General features: G+C 47.5%; 1 protein-coding gene across 18 annotated transcripts in view; it reads left to right on the forward strand.

Moving 5' to 3' along the window:
* The first annotated feature begins 2,399 nt into the window (after positions 1–2,399).
* Positions 2,400–21,085, forward strand: part of LOC135176979 (dystrobrevin beta) — a 224,099-nt gene continuing 205,413 nt past the window's right edge. For all 18 annotated transcript variants that reach the window (XM_064146514.1, XM_064146518.1, XM_064146523.1 and 15 more), the window contains exons 1-2: positions 2,400–2,561; positions 3,286–3,361. The gene's annotated coding sequence lies outside the window, so the exon portion shown is untranslated. The remainder of the gene's footprint in view (positions 2,562–3,285; positions 3,362–21,085) is intronic.

A 21,085-nucleotide genomic window follows, 5' to 3' on the forward strand; every position in this document is an offset into this window, starting at 1 on the left:
TGGGGCTTTGCTATGTGTTATCCCGAGTAAGGTCTTAAGAGATACTAGTTATTCAGCTTAAAATAAGTAGGTATTGAATAGAACAGATAATTTAGTTATAGGACACCAAACTGAGTGGTGTGGTCAATGTGCCTTAAGGGACAGAATCCATCCAGAGGGACCAAGCTGGACAAGTAGGTCCCTGTGAACCTCCTGAGGTTCAGTAAGGCCAAGTGCAAGGTTCTGTACGTGGGTCAGGGCAAGGCCCAGTATCATCCAGGCTGGGGGATGAAGGGATGGAGAGCAGCTCTATATAGAAGGACTTGGGGGTGCTGGTGGGTGAAAAGCTGGGCAGGAGCTGGCAATGTGCACTCGCAGCACAGAAGCCAACTGGATCGTAGGCTGCTGTGTGCTTAGCTTCACTTACTCAGCATGAGTAGCTGTATTTACTGAAGCTTTAGGCTGCAAGCCACAAACTTTTTCGCCTGGAATTGCTGAACTTGAGTGGAACCATTATCTACTGAGCCTAGGCAAGGTCTCCAGAGCCAGCACAAACTAGAAAACAAGGAGGGTACATATGTACTGGTACAAATAGCAGCTGCAAAGTAAAATCCTGCCTGGAGACAGTGAAGGAACTGTGGATCTTTCACACTAAGGTGGTTCTATATTTCCATACACAATTTCCTCTCAGAGATGTGTTTTACAGTCTTTTTAGATAACTAGAATCATAGAATGATGGAATGATTCAGGTTCTATCTCCATTCTATCAGCCACCAGTTTTTGGTTAACTTGATGGCTGGGTAGACCTCCTGTTTGAATCTGATTCAAACAACAACTTGACCACTATTAAGGAGTGTCTTCAGAGGAGTGCAGCCAGCAGCCCGAGGGAGGTTTTCCTTCCCTTCTACTCTGCCCTAGTGGGGCCACATTTGGAGTCCTGGGTCCAGTTCTGGGCTCCCCACGTCAAGAGATCAGGAACTACTAGAGAGTGTCCAGCAGAGGCTACGATACTGAGGGCTCTGAAGTATCTCTCCAACAAGAAAAGGCTGAGAGACATGGGGCTGTGTAGTCTGGGCACTGAGAGGGGATCTTCTCAATGCTATCAATATCTAAAGGGTGGTGTGGTAGGGAAGAGAATGTGACCTTTCTGTGATGCACAGCAACAGGACAAGGGACAACAGGCACAAGCTGGAGCGCAGAAGGCTCCATCTGAACATGAAGAGAAACTTCTTTGCTGTGAGAATGCTGAAACCCTGGAAGAGGACCACCAAGAGGTCGTGGAGTCTTCTCTGGAGAAATCCCTAACCCATCTGGATGGACATTGTGATACTTAGCAACCTGTTGTGGATGACCCCATGTTAGTGGGGAGGGGTTGGACTAGATGATCTCCAGAGGTCCCTTCCAACCCCCACCACTCTGTGATTCTTTGTGATTCACACAATGGACGCTACAATACTCTGTTCTTAGGGGTTCATAGAATCAAGCAGGTTGGAAGAGACCTCCACAGTCATCCAGTCCAACCTAGCACCCAGGCCTGGCCAAGCAACCAGACCATGGCACTAAGTGCCTCAGCCAGGCTTGGCTTCAACACCTCCAGGCACAGAGACTCCAGCACCTCCCTGGGCAGCCCATTCCAATGCCAATCACTCTCTCTGACAACAACTTCCTAACAACATCCAGCCTAGACCTCCCCTGCCACAACTTGAGACTGTGTCCCCTTCTTCTGTTGCTGCTTGCCTGGCCAAGAGACCAACCCCACCTGGCTACAGCCTCCTTGTGGTCGCCCATTTCTGTTACACGGTCTCAGCGCCTGTTATAGTTGCCTCATGTTTGGTCAGTGTTTAACTCGCTTATACATGCACAGGCACACACACAACAGTGTGCTCCTTTGGAGCCTCTGCAGCACCGCGGGGCGCACTACCGGAGCCTGCCTGTGCCAGGCCCTACCCGGTCCCACTGACAGGGCGCCCTCAGGTTCACCACACTTTCCACACCGAACCTCCCTGTCTTTAGGAGCTGCCTCTGTGTCCCACACAGCCCTGCAGGCACCGTACCCATGGAGGCAACCCGAGGCGCAGCCCGGAACCGGTGCCAGGCCGCCCCCTGGCCGCGCGCACTGAGCTCCGCCGCCACCGCAACCCGGGGCCGAGCGGCTCCGCCCGGCGCTGAGCGGCTCCGCCCGGGGCTGAGCGGCTCCGCCTGGCGCTGCGGGGCAGGGACGGGCGCGCGCAGAGGGAGCGCACGCGCGCCGCGCGCCGCGCCCCGCCCCGGGGCTGGGCGGTCCAAGCGGCGTCGCACGGCGGCGGGAGGGCTGCCGGAGCCTGCTGCTGATTGGCTGAGGGCGGCCGGGAGGGTGGGGCGAGGCGGGGCGCGCGTGCAGATTGGCGAGGGCGCGCGCGCCCTGCGGAGGTGCGCTGGGATTGGTTGGGCGCCGCGAGGCGGCCGGGGACCGTTGGCGCGGGAGGCTGACGGAGGCGCTCGGGCCGCCCGCGCCCGCGGAGCCCTCACCGGCCGGCGGCTGCAGCCCGCCAGGACGCTGCTTCTCGCCCCGCGGCGTCCTCGGACCGCCGTCCCTGGGAGAGGTGCGTGCTGGGCGGGACGGAGACCGGCGCTAGCGGGGCAAGCTGCGCGCTCCGCTACCGCCCGCGGGGCGGGAGAGTGCAGGGCCTGGTAGAGAGGAGGGTGCCCGGTTGGGAGGAGGATGCCCCTGCGTTGCCGCCAGTGCTCGGGCAGGGTGCAGAGGCTGGCGGTCGGGTGGGCAGACCCGGCGCGCACCCTTCCTGCTCGCCAAGGTGTTGTCGGCAGCACCGAGCCAGACCCCCTCGCTTCAGCCCCAGGGGCTGCGGGTGCGGTGTCGGGCTTCGCCGAGCTGCGGGCCTGGCGCGGAGGAAGCGCCAGGCGGAGCGGCCGCCGGGTGGCCTGGGGAGAGAGTGAGTAGAGCCGCGCTGCGGTGTCGGTGCTTCTAAACGGGCCTTAGATACCTTGGAGAGAGCCTGGCAGGTTCACCTGCCCTGCGCCCTGCCGGCGCTGCACTCTTTGTGGAGGCTGTTGGCTGGCAGCAAGAACAGTCCTGGCACCCGAGTGATTCTGGCTGTGCCTCGTTCTTTCATCTTGTTGCAGACAGATGCTCACGTAGACTCAGGCTCTGCAGGCTTCATTACTTTTGTAATTAACAGGAGACACAATCAGGGAGAAGTGGCGTAGTCACAGTTGTAACTGCAAAAGAGGGGATGAGGTGTCCTGTTTCTGTGGAAAACTTCATCTTGGAGAAAAAAAACCACGTTTCCTCCCACTCAATCTTTTCAGATCGTGATTAAATGCTTGAAGAAACTGAGCCCAGGAGAGTGGAAGTTGTCCTGAGAGACGTCTCAGTGTAATTCAGGTAATGTGAACTGTTGTGACTGTCTTTGGTATTGAGCTAAAGACTTGTGCTCAGTAACTGATTTCAGTTACTTGTTCACGCTCACAGAACTGACAGCGAAGTGTTTAATTTACAGCAAGCTTCTGGAATGAAGATGTGATTTCTGTACATTGTGTGAAATACTGGGCACAGAAAGATATTCCTATGTGAAATGCAATCCTGTGTTTAATAACCCTTCACGCAACAGCTGTCGTGTCTTAGGAAGGTGAAGGCAGCTGGTGTTCTTTTGGAGACCTAGGAGAGACTCCTTGGTGTGCAGAGCACAAGCGTAGTGCTTCTTTCAGAGGGGATTGATGAGCCACTGAGAATGGGGTGGAGAGCACAAGGATGCTTGGAAGTTGTTTCTGTGCTGCTTGAAAATCCCTGTCTAGTAGAATCTGAGGCATTAAAATTAGGATTTGATCAACAGTTGAGCATGACTGCCCTTTGAAAATGATTTGTGCTTTCAGTTTCTTCACTCTAAAACTGAAACTATGGTCTGGAGTGGCTCCTGAGTGACAAAACATTCCACGTGCCTCTACCTGTGGCTCAAAGAGTGATAAGTCTCAGTTGCAGCTTAGAAAGTGGGAAATAATGGACTGAACAATTAGGCATTTTTCTCCCCTTTTTCTTTCTTTTTTCCTGTTATCTATGACCCTGTACTGCTAGATGGTGTTGGACAGTGCAGGGCAACTTGGGCAGTCAGCTCTCACCAGAACATGGACATTTGGCAAAGACTGGCCATGACTTAATGCTGAAACTCTTTTCCAGACTAGTGGATTCATGTGCTGTTCCCAGCAACACTCTTCCTCTGGCCATTACATTCCTCTTGTGCTTTGATCTGTCCAGGATGCTACACCAGAATTGGCTTGCTCAGATTATTGACTGGGCTGTATCATCCTACTTACATCCTCTTTGGGTTTCTGCTTCTTATCTTTATTCTTGTATTTGATTTTTATCTGTTTAATGACTTAGTCCATTCTGCTGCAGAGGTCTCCTTCACTACCAAGAAGGAAGCACCTCACTCTGGTGTTGGAGGCCTTCAGATTTTAGTGTTCCCCAGGGATTAAAACTGGGTTCAGTCCTGTTCAGTATCTTCATCAATGACTTGGATGCAGGGAAAGAGTGGACACATCAGGTGTCCTGGGTCCAGTTTTGGGCACCTCAGATCAAGAGACAAGGAACTACTGGGGAGAGTTCAATGGAGGCTACATAGATGCTGACAGAACTGGAGCATCTGTCTGATAAGGAGAAGCTGAGAGGCCTGGGGCTGTTTAGGCTGGAGAAAAGCAGCCTGAGAGGAGATCTTCTTAATGGTTAGTAATATCTAAATATGGGGGGGAAGTGGAAGAGGATGGGGCTGAATCTTTTCACAGGTGCTCAGTGACAGGATAAGAGGCAGTGGGCACAAACTGGAACCCGGGAGGTTCTGTCTGAGCATGAGAAGAACCTTCTTTCCTGTGAGGGTGCTGGAGCCCTGGATCAGGCTGCTCAGAGAGATTGTGGGGTCTCCTTCCCCGTAGCAATTCCAAACCCACCCCGACTTTGTGACCCTGAGCACCCTGTTGTGGGTGACGCTGTTTTAGCAGGGAGATGGACTAGATGATCTCCAGAGATCACTCCCAACTCCTGCCGGAGTTTGTTGCCTGCTTGTTAAGTGCTCTCACATTTAAGAGGGCATATCCAGTAGACTTCCATGTTACACTGGCTCAGGTTGCCCAGAGCAGTGGTAGATAACCCATTGGTGGAACCATTCCATGTCAGATTGGACAGGGCTCTGAGCAGCCTGCTCTAGTCAAAGATGCATCTGCTCACTGCAGGGGGGTTGGACTAGATGACCTTTAAAGATCCCTTCCTTCCCACCCAAACCTGCATACCTGCTGAAGGTGCACTTGATCCCACTGTGCCATTGATGAAGGTATTAAAAAGCACTGGTCCCAGTATCGACCCTTGAGGAACACCACTCATCACCCATCTCCATCTGGATGTTGAACCACGACTATGGTTGTGATCCTACAGCTTGTAGAGCAGGGCAGACAGCACATTACTTGGAAGTAGATGTGCTGTGAAGTATACACATTAAAATCTTTCCTGATCTGGTTAGGGATGCAACCAAAATAGGCTTTGGGGTTTGGTTTTTTTAAGCCTTGCATAGTGAGCAATCCTGCTTGTCATGAGAAGCTCAGTGAGACTGCACGGTGGAGCAGCCAAGCTAGGTGGGCATGGCAGAGTTAGACCAGGGAGAGAGTTGCTGTGGTGACAGACAGGATGCTCTGTAAAAAGCACAACACTGTTCTTTGAATTTGTTTGTTTATGGTACATCTTGTTTGCTGTGTTTATGAAATCTTTATCTTTTAATTATTGTGTGTCAATCTTTTATTTATTGATATTGGAGTAGAATGATCACATAAAAGGAAACACTGAGTCAGCAGGGAGGCACTGGTGGTTTTGACAACTAGTTTGTGTACAGCCAAATGTTTGAAGAGGTGGTGTCTGTTTCTGGCAGTTCAGATAAAACCAATTGTTTTCTTGTACCTGTGTTCACTTTCCCATTGCCTGTTTCACATTCACCTGCTCTGGGTGACCCTGCTGTAGCAGAGGTGTTGGACTAGATGATTTCTAGAGGTCCCTTCCAAGCCTTACCATGCTGAGATTCTGTGAAATGACAGATGTACTTTTAAGTTCAGATTAATGTAAATTCCTTATTCTATATTCTCACAATCCTTTAATTCTATCACTTGAAAACCATCAAAACTTCACAGGCTCACAGGATGTTAGGGGTTGGAAGGGACCCAAGCAGATCATCGAATCTAACCCCCCTGCCAGAGCAGGACAATACTATCTAACACAGATCAGAGGCACACATCCAGACAGGCCTTGGAAGTTTCCAGAGAAGGAGACTCCACAACCTCTCTGGGAAGCCCATTCCAGTGCTCTGGGACCTTTACAGTCAAAAAGTTCCTCCTTGTGTTGAGGCGGAACAAGCTTTGTGGGCATGTGAAGTTTTACATTTCAACATATGACATAAAATTCTTATGTACAAAATTAGGTTTGGGTAAGTTCTTTCTCCCCCCCCCCCCCAGTTCAGTTGTGACAGTGAAAGTCCATCATGTTTGCAGGAGTTTGTCACTACCTCTGTGATTAGAATTTGCCATCTCTGCGAGCTCCCAGAGGAACAGTTTGTGGCAACATTTTCCAATGGCCTGAAACTTGTAATCCAGGATGATTACCTTTGAAGTGAGGTGGGAAAGCAAAGTCTTGCATGGATTACTCTGGTGAAGATTGAAAAATCCTAAAATCAGAGAATTTCTTAGGTTGAAAGAGACTTTTAGAGCTCCTTTAGTCCAACCCTTCTGAAGTGAACAGACACATCTCAAGTTGTGTCAGGGTAGGTATAGGCTGGATATTAGGAAGAAGTTCTTCACAGAGAGAGTGATTTCCCATTGGAATGGGCTGCCCAGGGAGGTGGTGGAGGCACCGTCCCTGGGGGTCTTCAAGAAAAGCCTGGCTGAGGCACTTAGTGCCATGGTCTAGTTGATTGGATAGGGCAGGGTGATAGGTTGGACTGGATGATCTTGGAGGTCTCTTTCAACCTGGTTGATTCTATGATCTATGACCTGATCTTTGGCTCGGGTTGCTCAGAGTAAGCAACAGAGAACTGGAGATGATGACAGGTATATTCTTTTCCTAGTGTGATTGGACTGGGAGAATGTGATAGTTTGGGTGTTACCTGCCCCCCCACTTAAGAAAATCACTCAGACTAGACTCAGCTGATCTGGAAATTAAAGAATGAAGCTTTATATTTACAGCTTAGCACAATATACAAGCAGGTGTTTACAATCTCTGCAGGTGTTTACAATCTCTACAGCTGTAGACAGAAATATGCAAATTAAAAAGGTAATACAGAAACACAACAGCCCTCCCAGAAACCTGAGTCCCCAGGAAGGGCTCCCATCCACCCTTCCACTTTCTTCCCACCCCTCTACCTTATCCCAGACTTTGCCTTATGTTCAAGGTGAGTTTGGAAAATTGGCCAGGGGGGTTAGGAAGCAGAAGGATCAGTTAGGCAGAAAGTTAGAGAGAAAGAAGGGAGTCAGCCAGAGCCAGAGAGAGCAACTCTGCTCTCTATGTTTGTGTTCTTGGTTTTATGCATCTCAGCAAGCCTATGAGTGAAGTAAATATCACCACTGTGTCCTTTTCACTGCTTATTATCTAATTCTTCTCACCAGAATATTCCATCTGGCTTCAAACTAGCACAGAGAAGAGTGATGTTTCTGCTTGATACTGTCACCCACCAGCCCAAGATCAGGGTCAGTTTGTATTTGTTCAGCATTCTTGTGGGTATGATACCCTGCTGGTTGTGCATTCTTTACACTGTTTGGTCACAGCTTGGTGAGGGCTTGGAAGGGACTTCTGCAGATCATCTAGTCCAAAACCCCTGCTAAAGCAGAGTTCCCTACAGCAGGTTGCTCAGGATTGCAATTTTCCTGTGGCTTTGAAATCTCTCCAGAAAAGGAGACTCCACAACCACTCTGGGCAGCCTGGTGCAGCACTCTCAGTGTTTTCCCTCGCGTTTAGGTGAAAAACCTGGGTCAACAGAGGAAAAGAGCAAAAACGTAGCTCAAAGCTTTCCTAATAAATACTTAGTTGTGTTGAAGAGGTAAGTTCTCTTGTGCTCTGCTAGGCAGTTTTTGGAACCTGTAGGTTTAAGTGGCTAGGGAGGTTTTTGTAAGGTTCAGGCTTTTCTTTTTGTTTTGAGCATTGAACAAATAGTTACAGAAGGTGAAATCTTGCTGTGTTCTAAAAATTAAGATGGTTTGGAGCTCTACCTGGATTGGAATTCATTTTATCTTGAGCTGATGTAAAGCATTTAAAGCATCTCTTTTAAAAGAGCTTTTGAAGGTTCTAAAAGAATCCCATGAGGAAAAACTGTTCCTTGTTCCATCTCTGTTTAACTTCCCTAGTATCACTTTTTACTAGGTGGCAAGATAAGATTGCTGGTCTTATCCTGGAGCTAAGACCAGTGCTGTGGTTTTCCATGGCAGTGAATTAAAGCAGCTAGGATTGGTTGAGGATGTGCTGCTGCATGCATCATGCTGTACAAACTAAACAGATGGCGTTTGATGCCTTGGAAAAAAAAAGTCTTAGTTTAAATAGAAGTGGCAAGGCATGGAGTAGGGAAATGTGTAGTTCTTAGTACTGAATTTTGTTTCCTAAGCTGCTTCATTGCTTCTTCATTTTCAAGAAAGTTTACTGAATAATATCTGCATGTTTTGGCAAAATCCTCTTCACGAGCAGCTTTTGATCCACTTCATAAGAGAAAAAGATCCTTTCCCTTCTGTAAAATTTCACTGCAAGGTGATAATGCAGTCTCTTGGCCTTAGTCTAGTGGGTTTTTCACTTGGTCCCCTCTATGCCAAAGTGATTTTTTATTAGTAAAACTCATCATAGAATCAGTCAGGGTTGGAAGGATTATCTAGTTCCAACCCCCCTGCTGTGGGCAGAGACACCCTACCCTAGAACAGGCTGCCCACAACCTCATCCAGCCTGGCCATAAACATCTCCAGGGATGGGGCCTCAACCACCTCCCTGGGCAACCCATTCCAGCCTCTCACCACTCTCATGCTCAACAACTTCCTCCTCATATCCACTCTGAATCTCCCCACCTCCAGCTTTGCTCCATTCCCCCCAGTCCTGTCACTCCCTGAGAGCCTAAAATGTCCCTCCCCAGCTCTTTTTGTATGCCCCCTTCAGATGTTGGAAGGCCACAAGAAGGTCACCTGGGAGCCTCCTCTGCTCCAGCCTGCAAAGCCCCAACTCTTTCAGTCTGTGCTCACAGCAGAGCTGCTGCAGCCCTCTGAGCATCATCCTTGCCCTTCTCTGGTCACACTCCAGCATCTCCACATCCCTCTTGTCCCAGGGGCTCCAGAACTGGATGCAGTACTCCAGGTGGGGTCTCAGCAGAGTGCAGAAGAGGGGGAAGATCACCTCCCTGGCCCTGCTGGCCACACTTCTCCTGATGCAGCCCAGGCTCTGGTTGACTTTCTGGGCTGCAAGTGCACACTGCTGGCTCCTGTTGAGCTTCTCCTCCAGCAGCACCCCCAAGTCCCTCTCCTCAGGGCTGCTCTCCAGGCACTCGCTGCCCAGCCTGCACTGGTGCTTGGCATTGCCTCCACCCAGCTGCAGGACCTTGCACTTGGTCTTGTTGAACCTCCTGAGCTTGGCTTGTGCCCACCTCTGCAGCCTGTCCAAGTCCTTTATAGTATAAACAAATAATATTTTTCTATTTTAACCAAGGAGTTATGACTATTTAGACATTATTTTAAATTGTTTCAGTTAAATGCCAGTTCAAGCCTTAACAATTTAGAAACCCAAAGCAGATGGACGGCAAGAACTTTGTCTGCAAGTAGAGACATGCCCAGGATTTTGTTTCCATGTTTTCATCCCAGTGAAAGGTTCACTCAGATATTTAAAAGTGAAGGAGCTGACAAGAGATGAAAGCTTTTCTTTAAACCACCCCTGAAGACATGTTCCAAGTAATTAGCAAATTAGCAGCAAGTTTCTGAACTTCCTTCACTGTGTAGCAAGTACATTTAAGATCAAGATAAGCCCAAAACTGCTATTCTGGATTTCTTTCTTCATTTTAAGTACTTTCTGAACTTAAGTACTGTACAATTTGACCTTCACACAGCAATTGCAATCACAGAGTGTTAGGAAGTGAAAAGGATCTTGAAAGATCATGCAGACCAACCCTGCTTCCAGAGCAGGATCACCTAGAGTAGATGACATAGGAATGCATCCAGGTAGGTTTTGAATGTCTCCAGAGAAGGAGACTCCACAATTTCTCTGGACAGCCTGTTCCAGTGTACTCTCACAGTGGAAAAAGTGTTCCTTTATGTTCACTTGGAACCTCCTGTGGTCCAGCTTGCACCCATTGCCCCTTGTCCTATCACTGGTTATCCTTAAGCAGAGCCTAACTCTTTCCTCCCCTCACTCACCCTTCGCATCTTTATAAATGAATGAGACTTAGGGGTGAATGAGGTCACCTCTCAGTCTCCTCAGGCTAAAGACACCCAACTCCCTCAGCCTTTCCTCATATCCCTGATAGCAAATATTATTTCTGCTAGTAAAATGCAGCCATGAGAACATGACCAAACTCAACTTTAATAATGAATAAATCAATTTTATTTCTGTGTGCTTCTCTTTGGATGATGAGGCTGCACTTCAGTGTGTCTGTAAAGGGTTATCAAATCATGCATGTCAGAATTGCTCTTGGAGCATATCTTAAGAGTGAAAATGTAAAGTAAAAATTTGCTTTAAAGTAATAAAACCAAACCATCTCTAGCTGAGGAACTGATTTAGTGAGTTAGAGACCAAACCACCTCTAGATAAGGATCTGATTTAGTGAGTTAGAGACCAAACCCTCTCTAGCTAAGGATCTGATTTAGTGAGTTAGAGACCAAACCCTCTCTAGCTAAGGATCTGATTTAGTGAGTTAGAGACCAAACCCTCTCTAGCTAAGGATCTGATTTAGTGAGTTAGAGACCAAACCACCTCTACCTAAGGAACTGATTTAGTGAGTTAGAGACCAAACAACCTCTACCTAAGGAGCTGATGTAATGAGTTAGAGTAATCAAAAAGCAGTAAGGAAGCACCTGGAATTGCAGATTTGAAACTCAAATGACAGAGTTTAAGTGTATAGCCTCTGGCACAGGAAGTCAAACACCAAGTCTAACCATTAACCCAGCACTGTCAGATCACCACTAAACTGTGTCCCTCGGCACCACATCTACCTGGCTTTTAAACCCTTCCAGGAATGGGGAGCCGTGGGCAGCCTGTTCCAGGGCTTGACAACATTTCTGGGGAAGAAAGTGTTTCTGAACCTCCCCTGGTGCAACTTGATGCTATTTCCTCTTGTCCTATTACTTGTTCGTTGGGACAAGAGACCAACCTCATTCTAACTTCCTCTCAGAGAGTTGTAGAGAGGAAGGTCTCCCATGAGCCTCTTTTTCTCCAGGCTAAACAACCCCAGTTCCCTCAACCGTTCCTCACTGTGCTTTAGAACCTTCAGCCAGCAGTGGCAGTCAGGGAAGCACAGCAGTGTGGCATCTCGGGTGGTGGCTGTAGTGAGTGCAGAAAAAATAGCAGCTGAATTGTCTGAGTTTGCTTGCACAGCCTGTCTCACTCCCTCCTTCCCATTTGAAGAGGAAAAGCTGCTGCTTTAGGCCGTTACCTACAGCTGATGAGCTCCAAGAAGAGCGAAACCTGTTAAGATAGGTCCTGTAGTATTGGCCTAACAGTCTGCAGAGTGGCTTGCTCCTGTTGGGTTTGTGCTGCAGCTGCAAATGTGCTGATGAACCTCAGAAATGAGCAGTCTGGAGTCATCAGTGGCTGAACCTGTTGGAGCAAAGCAAGGGGAAAACAGTCATTAGGTTTTGCTTTTGATTTCTGTCGTTGGTTTTGATCTAGCCAGGTGTACATATCTCATGCATGCATCTGTGAGGAGCGTGGGAGAGAGCTTTTGAAGGTAATGAATAGAGAGAACTGTTAAACCAGCAAGGAATATAAACAGGAAAAGGGGGAAAAAAAGAAGAAATGTTTGAGTTCATGCTGCTGCTGAAGATATTTCAGATGGTGGCTGCCTAATTCTTCACTTGGCTTGGAATTGGTAAATGTAGTTTTTACTCGTGGAGCAGTGTTACTGTAGCTATTGAAAGAGGGAGAAGCTGAGTGGATAAAGCACAGTTTTTGGAAGGTAAACTTTTGAAAGGTTTTAGGTCAAACATCCTCAACTGTAGTTTTGCCAAATACTGTGTCTTACACAGGTGTTGTGCTTGAAGGTGAGCATTACTTTGCAACAAATACAAACAAATCACAGAGCAGTAGAACGATTTAAGCTGGAAAAGATCTTTAAGAGTCCATCCATTAGCCTAACACTGCCAAGTCTGCTGCTAAACCTTGTCTCTTAGCACTACATCTACACAGCTGTTGAATCTCTCCAGGGATGGGGACTCCATCACTGCCATGGGCAGCCTGTTCCAGGCCTTGACAACCCTTTTTGGAAAGAAAATTTTTCCTCGTGTCCATCCTGAACCTCCCCTGGCACAACTTGAGGCTATTTCTTCTCCTGTTGCTCATTACCTCATCAAAGAAACAAACCTGGCTTCAACCTCCTGAGCATCCTTTTCTCCAGGCTGAATAACCCCGAGTCCTCAGGTGCTCTTTGCAAGACTTGCTTTGTTTCCCCTCTCTGGACACAATCAAGCACCTCAATGTCCTTCTTGTTGTGAGGGGCCCAAAACTGGACCCTGTATTTGAGATGTGGCCTCACCAGAGCCCAGTCCAGGGGGATTATCCATGCACTGGTTCTGCTGGCCACACTATTGCTGATCCATGCCAGTATTCCATTTGCCTTCTTGGCACTTGGGCATGTGATGGCTCACCTTCAGCTGCTGTTGACCAGCACCCCCAGATCCTTTTCTGCTGGACAGCCTTCCAGCCACTAGTAACTGTTAGCATTTAATGACTTCTGTTCTAGTATTATTTAACTATGATTAAACTGTGGGGATTTTTATAGTGACTGCTTTACTGCAGTGCAGATAATTCCCTGCTGATTGTGCTATGAATGTCAATAACAGGCATCTTGAACTTAAATCTCCTATGGAACTTATCTTCCCATTACAGTAAAAAAACAATCCTTTTTTTAACATAAGGACATAGACACACGCTTAGAAGTACAAATTAATAACCATTACAGTGTCTTGCTAATTTTTGACAGGCTCAGCCTCTCATCTGAATACCTAGAGGAGGGAACTGAGCACAGAAATGACAGAGGTAGTTGAAGAAGTTGTGGCTTACATTCCATGTCACCAAACTTAAATCAGCAAGCAGCTCAGTGTCAGCAGCAGCAACAACTTCAACCCTCAAACTTTCATTTCTGGTTTCAGCTGGAGCATAGTTAACTGTAGGAAGTCATCAGTGTTAGTAGCTATCCTGACTTCACATAAAATAGAAACTCTTTGCCATTATTTGGTTTGTCTTCCTGATTTCAGATTGCACTTCTTAAAGTTGCTGCTTCTTGACATAAAGCAGAATAATTTCTGTGGACCCAGCATATTCTTACTTTAAATTCAAGCCCTGTTCCATGATTGCCTGGAGGGAATTCTATGTTTCACCAAGTCAGCCTTGCACAGAGCACTTCTGTGGTCTCTTGAAGGTTTTCTGCACTTCCACCTCAGCTGCTGATTGTAGATTTAGCCCATGCTGTCAGAGCAAGAACTGATGTGAAGACCAAAGTCTGTGGAACTAACTTTTACTTTGGGGACTCTGTACTTATCAGAATCCTTGACACTTTGGGAGACTTCTGGTATCAGTCCAGGCTGGGAGATGATGGAGAGCAGCCCTGTGGAGAAGGATCTGGGGGATGCTGGTGGGTGAAAAGCTGGACGAGAGCCATTGATGTGCACTCAAAACACAGAAGCCAACTTCATCCTGGACTGTGTCCAAACAGTGTGGCCAGCAGGTTAAGAGAGGGGATTCTGTTGATTTGCTCACCTCTAGTGAGACCTCACCTGCAGTGCTGTGTCCAGCTCTGCAGTATTTAGCACAGGAGAGACACAGACCTGTTGGAATGGGTCTAGAGGACACCACAAGTGCTGCAGTGCTACTCCTATAAAGGCAAGCTGAGAGAGTTGGGGTTATTCAGCCTAGAGAAGAGAAGGCACTGGGGAGACTTTATTGTGGCTTCTCAGTACTTAAAGGCATCAAGAGGAGAGATGTGTACAGGCTTCTTAGCAGGGCCTGCTGTGACAGGACAAGGGGAGATGGTTTTAAACTAAAAGAGGGGAGATTCAGACTAGATAGAAGGAACAAATGTTTTACACTGAGGGTGGTGAGACCCTGGCCTAGGTTTCCCAGAGAGGTGGTAGATGCCTTATCCCTAGAACCGTTCCAGGTCAGGTTGGACAGGGCTCTGGGCAACCTGCTCTAGTTGAAGATGCTCTGCTGTCCTTAGGGGAATTTGACTCTATGACCTTTAAAGGCCCCTTCCCATCTAAGACATTCTTTGAATCTATGACATCTGGACAGAGGAAATTGCCTCTGGCATACAAATACCACTACAGTTAGGTTTAAAAAGCCTTTAAGGAAGAACAGCAGTAGGTTGAACCTACTCTTAGTCCTTTTTTCTTAAGTGAAACAAGAGTTGTCATCATTGCAAGTGTTCTCTCTGGATTGCTAAAGGTTACAGAGAGCTTTGTGAAGAAGAAATACCCATGGAAATAATCCAGGACAGATCACATAGACTTGCTGTCATGTCTGCTCTCCTGGCTGGCAGCAGAGTAAGCTTTTTGCTGCTGCTGCTGTTGTTAGAATAGCAAAACAGGATGTTCATCGTGAAGCACCTATCTGAAATGCACATCATTATCAGATTGTAGGTTTTCCCCTCTAAAGGGACTGGTAGTGATGCAATTTTTTCTGTGTTTTTTTTTTCCTGTTCAAGGGTATTTCTTTAAGCACTGGAGTGGAGTTTTCAGCCTTTGATTAAACCGAGTGTTACTAAAGATAAAGAAGTTAAAATCCAATGTTATACTTCAGTCATTAATATGTGCACCAGTTGTATATGCTCTGAAAATCTCCAGGTTTCACTTAGCACTTGAAGCAACCTGTAAATCATAGAATCAGCCAGATTGGAAGAGACCTCCAAGCTCATCCAGTCTAACCTATCACCCAGTCCTGTCCAGTCACCCAGACCATGGCACTAAGTGCCTCAGCCAGACTTCGCTTGAGCACCTTCAGGGACAGCAACTTCATCAGCTATCTGGGCAGCCCATTCCAATGCCAACAGTGTGGCCAGTAGGACAGAGAGGTTTTTCTTTGCCTGTACTCAGCACTGCTCAGGCCACACCTTGAGTGCTGTGTCCAGTTCTGGGCTTCTCAATTCAAAAGAGATGTTGAGGTGCTGGAAGGTGTCCAGAGAAGGGCAACAAAGCTGGTGAGGGGCCTGGAGCACAGCCCTGTGAGGAGTAGCTGAGGATGCTGGGAGTGTGCAGCGTTGAGAAGAGGAGGCTCAGGGGGGACCTCATTGCTGTCTACAGCTACCTGAAGGGAGACTGTAGCCCAGTGAAGATCACAGATCAATCCCCAGGGTAACTGCATTGCTGTCATAAACTACAGCTGACCAGAGAGTGAGCAGGAACTTACTGAAGTTCAACAAAGGAAAGTGCAGAGTCATTGAATGAGACCTGGACAGGCTGTAGAGTTCTCTAGACACATTATCTTGAATTGAGATATTAGGTCTTTGAGATATATAATAGTAGGAAAGAATCAACAGGGAGAAATTGTGAGTCTGAGTAGTAATATTTGATCTGCTTGGTGAGGAGGTACAGGACTGCTGAGCTATTAGAAAATGTTACATCTTTTGCTCCCTTGAAGAAAGGCAAGAAACTTGGAGGAGGTTGAGTTGGGGTTGGAGGAGGTTGAATTGGGGTTGGAGAAGAAGAGTTTACTGTGGCCTTTCAGTACTTAAAAGGGTTGATAAGAAAGATCATAGAATCAACTGGGTTGGAAGTGACTGGCAAGCTCATCCAGTCCAACCTGTTAACCAGACCATGGCACTAAGTGCCTCAGCCAGGCTTTGCTTGAACAGGGCCTGTTGTTACAGAACAAGGGCTGATGGTTTCAAACTAAAAAAAGAGGAGATTCAGACTAGAGAGAAGGAAGACTTTTTTATTGTGTTGAGGTGGTGAGGCCCTGGCCCAGGTTGCCCAGAGAGATGGTAGATGCACCATCCCTGAAAGAGGTCACATTAAACAGGGCTCTGAGCAATATGCTCTGGTTGAAGATGTCTCAGCTCACTGCAAGGAGGTTCATGTAGATGAAATTTGAAGGTCCCTTCCCATGCATAAAGGTCTCATGTATTCTATGATTCTATGACCTCAGGCAACATCCCTTAGGATGTGATTTTCCTGAGATCACATCTGAAAAATCCATACGAGGTAATTCCTGAGCTATGGATTGGTCAGACTGTATGGATGTGTCCCTGCAGCACTTCATAATCATGGAAAGACCAGCTTACTAATTCAGATCTCATTTCAAGGGCATGGCTTAGCAGATACTTCACTCCTTTGCTTTGCAGAGAACATGAAGGGTACCACTAACTCCTTTAGGATTTTGAAGGTCTGTGTCCCAGTCAATCAAATCTATTCAGCTGGGAATTATGCACAGTCCTGTTTTGTGACTCTGGTCCATGCAGCTTGAGCAACCTTTTAAAAACCTCAAATTCTGATGCCTGCAAGACAATGAAGGATCTATAGGGACAGAGATTGACATCTTGTAATCATTGAATCATTTAGGCTGGAAAAGACCTTTAAGATTGTAGAGTCCAACCATTAATTTAACACTGCTGAGTCCACTGCTTAACCATGTCCCTCACCACCACATCTACACAGCTTTTAAACTTCTCCAGGGATGGGGATTCCACTACTGCCCTGAGCAATCCAGTTCCAAGCCTTGATAATCCTTTTGGGGAAGAAGTTATTCCTAATGTCCAGCCTAAATCTCCCCTGCTGCAACTTGAGGCTGTTTCCTCTTTTCCAGTCACTTGCTGCTTGGAAGAAGAGACTGACCCTCACCTTACTCCAGCCTCCTTTCAGGGAGTTGTAGAGAGGGAGAAGGTCTCCCCTGCATCTCTTTTAGCCCAGGCTAAACAACTCCAGTTCCCTTTTCTTCTCACAAGACTTGTACTCTGGACACTTCATTGCCCTTTCTTTGGACAAGTTCCATCCCTTCAGTGTCCTTGAAGTGAGTGACCCAAAACTGAACCAAGTATTTGAGTACCTAGTACAGGGACACTACCCTGGTCCTGCTGGCCACACTATTGCTGATCCAAGCTAGGATGCTGTTGGCTGCCCAGGGAGATGATGGAGTCACCATCCCTGGAGGTATTCAAGCAAAGCCTGGATGAGGCACTTAGTGCCATGGTCTGGTTGATTGGATAGGGCTGGGTGATAGATTGGATTTCATTATCTTGGTCTCTTCCAACCTGGTTGATTCTATGGTTCTATGATCTTGGCTCATCTTCAGCTGGCTCTGGGCCAACACCCCCAGGTCCTTTTCTGCTGGGCAGTTTCCTGCCACTCTTTCTAAGCACTGGACAGTGATGGGGTTGTTGTGACCCAGGGGCAGGACCTGGAGTATTATAATGTGACTTCCAATGTACACGTTCCCAGAAAGCAGCAAAATTAATTACAGCCCTGAAATAAGTATTAGTCTTATCTTCTGCTTCATCTCTGCCTCTGTTCCTCTCCTCATCCCCGTCTGTGCTCCTTGTGCAGCCTCTTGATGGGTGCTGAACGGCAGCGTCTGGCGTTGCCATCTGCTTTTTCTCCCTGGCTGGTAGGGTGTCTCCATGCTTTCTGTGGGAGCATGGTGGGAGACCTCTCCTATGGGTTTAGTTGGAATCTGGTATGTGATTACTGGGAGAAGTGGTGGTTGTGGTAGCTTTACTATCACTAACTTGCTACTCTGATGTTAGACCCCAGGGATGGGTTCCAGCTTTGCATAAAAATGTGATGGGCTTGGAGGCAGGGGGCTAGGAAGGTGGCATGAGGGACACCTACACTTGAAGCCAGATGACAACAAAGAAAGGGACCTGGGGGTACTGGTAGATAGTACGCTGAAGATGAGCCAGCAGTGTGCCCAGGTGGCCAAGAGAGCCAATGGCATCCTGGCCTGGATCAGGAACAGTGTGGGCAGTAGGACAAGGGAGGTTATTCTGCTCCTGAACTCAGCACTGCTCAGGCCACACCTTGAGTGCTGTGTCCAGTTCTGGGCTCCTCAATTCAAGGGAGATGTTGAGGTACTGGAAGGTGTCCAGAGAAGGGCAAGGAAGCTGGTGAGGGGCCTGGAACACAAACCCTATGAGGAGAGGCTGAGGGAGCTGGGGTTGTTTAGCCTGGAGAAGAGGAGGCTTAGGGCTGACCTCATTGCTGTCTACAGCTACCTGAAGGGAGGCTGTAGCCAGGTGGGGTTGGTCTCTTCTTCCAGGCAAGCAGCAACAGAACAAGGGGACACAGTCTCAAGTTGTGGCAGGGGAGGTCTAGGCTGGATGTTAGGAGGAAGTTGTTGTCAGAGAGAGTGATTGGCATTGGAATGGGCTGCCCAGGGAGGTGGTGGAGTCGCTGTGCCTGGAGGTGTTGAAGCCAAGCCTGGCTGAGGCCCTTAGTGCCATGGTCTGATTGATTGTCTAGGGCTGGGTGCTAGGTTGGAGTGGATGATCTTGGAGGTCTCTTCCAACCTGGTTGATTCTATGATTTAATGTTACCATGATTTTTTGGTGCTGCAGAAGAGCCCAAGTGCTGTTGTCCCTTATGTCTTGATAAAATAATCTCTACTAAAAACAATTTAAAAGGTCAAATCTACCCCTTGGAGTCCATCTGTTGTGGAATTTAGAGAGGCACTAGCTCTTGAAATAAAGCTAATTGCTGGTACAGTAACTGGCATTCTTCAAGATGACATGCATGTTTTATGTGATGAGGAAATGAACACAAGGGGAGAGTTCCAAAAGCTTATAAGCCTGAGGCAGTGTATGAGGGTAGCTGAACCTTGGAGGTGAGCAAAATAAATCACCTGGGTAACGTTTCCATGTGCCCAGCAACTTGAACACCTGCTTCTGGCTGCAGTGTTTTAGAGCTCATGATAAGGTGTTGTGAAGAACCTTGTCTGAGGAGGTAAGACACTGCCTTTGTATGTAGTTACTTAACTTAATGGAAGGGATTTAGTTTAGGAAGCTGAAAACAAAACAGAAAGTTTACATATCTACAAAAATGTCACTGAGGTTTTTCTCCTTTAGCTAAAACTAAAGTCAATGCAGGCTGGGGGATGGTGAACTTGAGAGCAGCCCTGTGGAAAACGTTTGGGGGAACTGGTGGGTGAGAAGCTGCACATGAGCCAACACTGCCTAGAAGGCAAATTGCATCCTGGGCTGCGTCAAATGCAGTGTGGCCAGCGGGTCAAGAGAGGTGTTTCTGCCACTCTGCTCTGGTGACAGCTCCTCTGGAGTACTCTGGCCAGCTCTAGGGTCCCCAACACAAGAGAGGCATGGACCTGCTGGTCTGGGTGCAGAGGAGGGCCATAAAGATGATCAGAGGGCTGGAGCACCTCTTCTAGGAAGACAGGCTGAAAGAGCTGGGGCTGTTCAGCCTGGAGAAGAGAAGGCTCTGTAGAGACCTTAGGGCTCTATTTCAATATCTGAAGGTGACCTACAGGAAAGCTGGGGAGGGACTGTTCAGAAAGGCTTGGAGCAATAGGACAAGGGGCAATGGTTTGAAACTGGAGCAAGAGAGATTTAGTTTGGACATCAGGAGGAAGTTCTTTACTCTGAGAGTGGTAAAACACTGGAACAGGCTGCCCAGGAATGTGGTTGTAGCCCTATCCCTGGAGACATTCAAGATCAGACTTGATGTGGCCCTGGACCAGCCTGATCTAGTTGGAGATGTCCCTGCTCACTGCAGGGATGCTGGATAAGATGACCTTTGAGGATCCCTTCCAATGCAATCTGTGACTCTGTGACAACACAGAAGCATATTGGTTCTGAGCCTGTGATTTTCTAAATCAGGAACAATCAGGGTAATAAAAGATACTTGCAGACTATCCCACCAGAGGCTCATTTTCTTCTTTAAGGAAAAAAAAATGGTTTTACTGGCTTTCAAGAAGAATAATTAACAGGCAAGGGACAACTGCTGAGGGAAACTGTTAATCAGAGAGTGTATATTAAGTGCCAAGACACAACTTTCTCTTTCTGGGTTGACATTTAATCCTCGTGAAATCTGTCCTACCATGTCGTAGGAGGATGAGCTGGTGAAATCCCTCAGAGTTAAGTTCTAATGTGATTGGAGAATAATTATTTGCTTCTTTTTGACTGTTTTGTGTTCTTTTTTTTTAAAGACATTAAAACAAAACAACCCAAACCACTTAATTGGTGAGCCTGGTAACCAAGTAATATAATGGGGTTAATTTTAAGTGAACTATTACACTGATACTGAAGTAAGTTGACTGAAATTTAGCATCATTTTAGATCTAAAATTAGCTCTTCTGGATGTTACAGGTACTAAACTGTCCTTGTGCTTCCTTGCTGTGGGCTGTAAGCTTTAATATGTTTTCCCTTTATACTGGGTGAGGCTGCACCTCAAATACTGGGGTCAGTATTGGGCTCCTCACTCCAAGAAGGATGTTGAGGGTGCCCAAAGAAGGGTAATGAAACTAGTGAAGGGTCTAGAGGACAAGTCTTGTGAGGAGCAGCTTAAGGGAACTGGGGTTTGTCCAGCCTGGAGAAAACAAGGGGAGACCTGAAATGAGTGAGGTAGAGGTCAGTCTATTCTCCTTAGAAGATGATCCTTGTGGTCCCTTCCAACCCTGACTGATTCTATGATTCCATGATAGAATGAGAGCAATGGCTTGAAAAGTTGTGCCAGAAAGATTTAGATTGTCTTTACTGTAAGAGTGGTCAGGCATTGGAATCATAGAATCATAGAATCAAGCAGGTTGGAAGAGACCTCCAAGATCATCCAGGCCAACCTAGCACCCAGCCCTATCCAGTCAACTAGACCATGGCACTAAGTGCCTCATCCAGTCTTTTCTTGAAGACCTCCAGGGACGGTGCCTCCACCACCTCCCTGGGCAGCCCATTCCAATGCCAATCACTCTCTC

This window comes from Pogoniulus pusillus, chromosome 7, assembly GCF_015220805.1.
Source record: "Pogoniulus pusillus isolate bPogPus1 chromosome 7, bPogPus1.pri, whole genome shotgun sequence".
In the NCBI taxonomy this organism is placed as follows: domain Eukaryota; kingdom Metazoa; phylum Chordata; class Aves; order Piciformes; family Lybiidae; genus Pogoniulus; species Pogoniulus pusillus.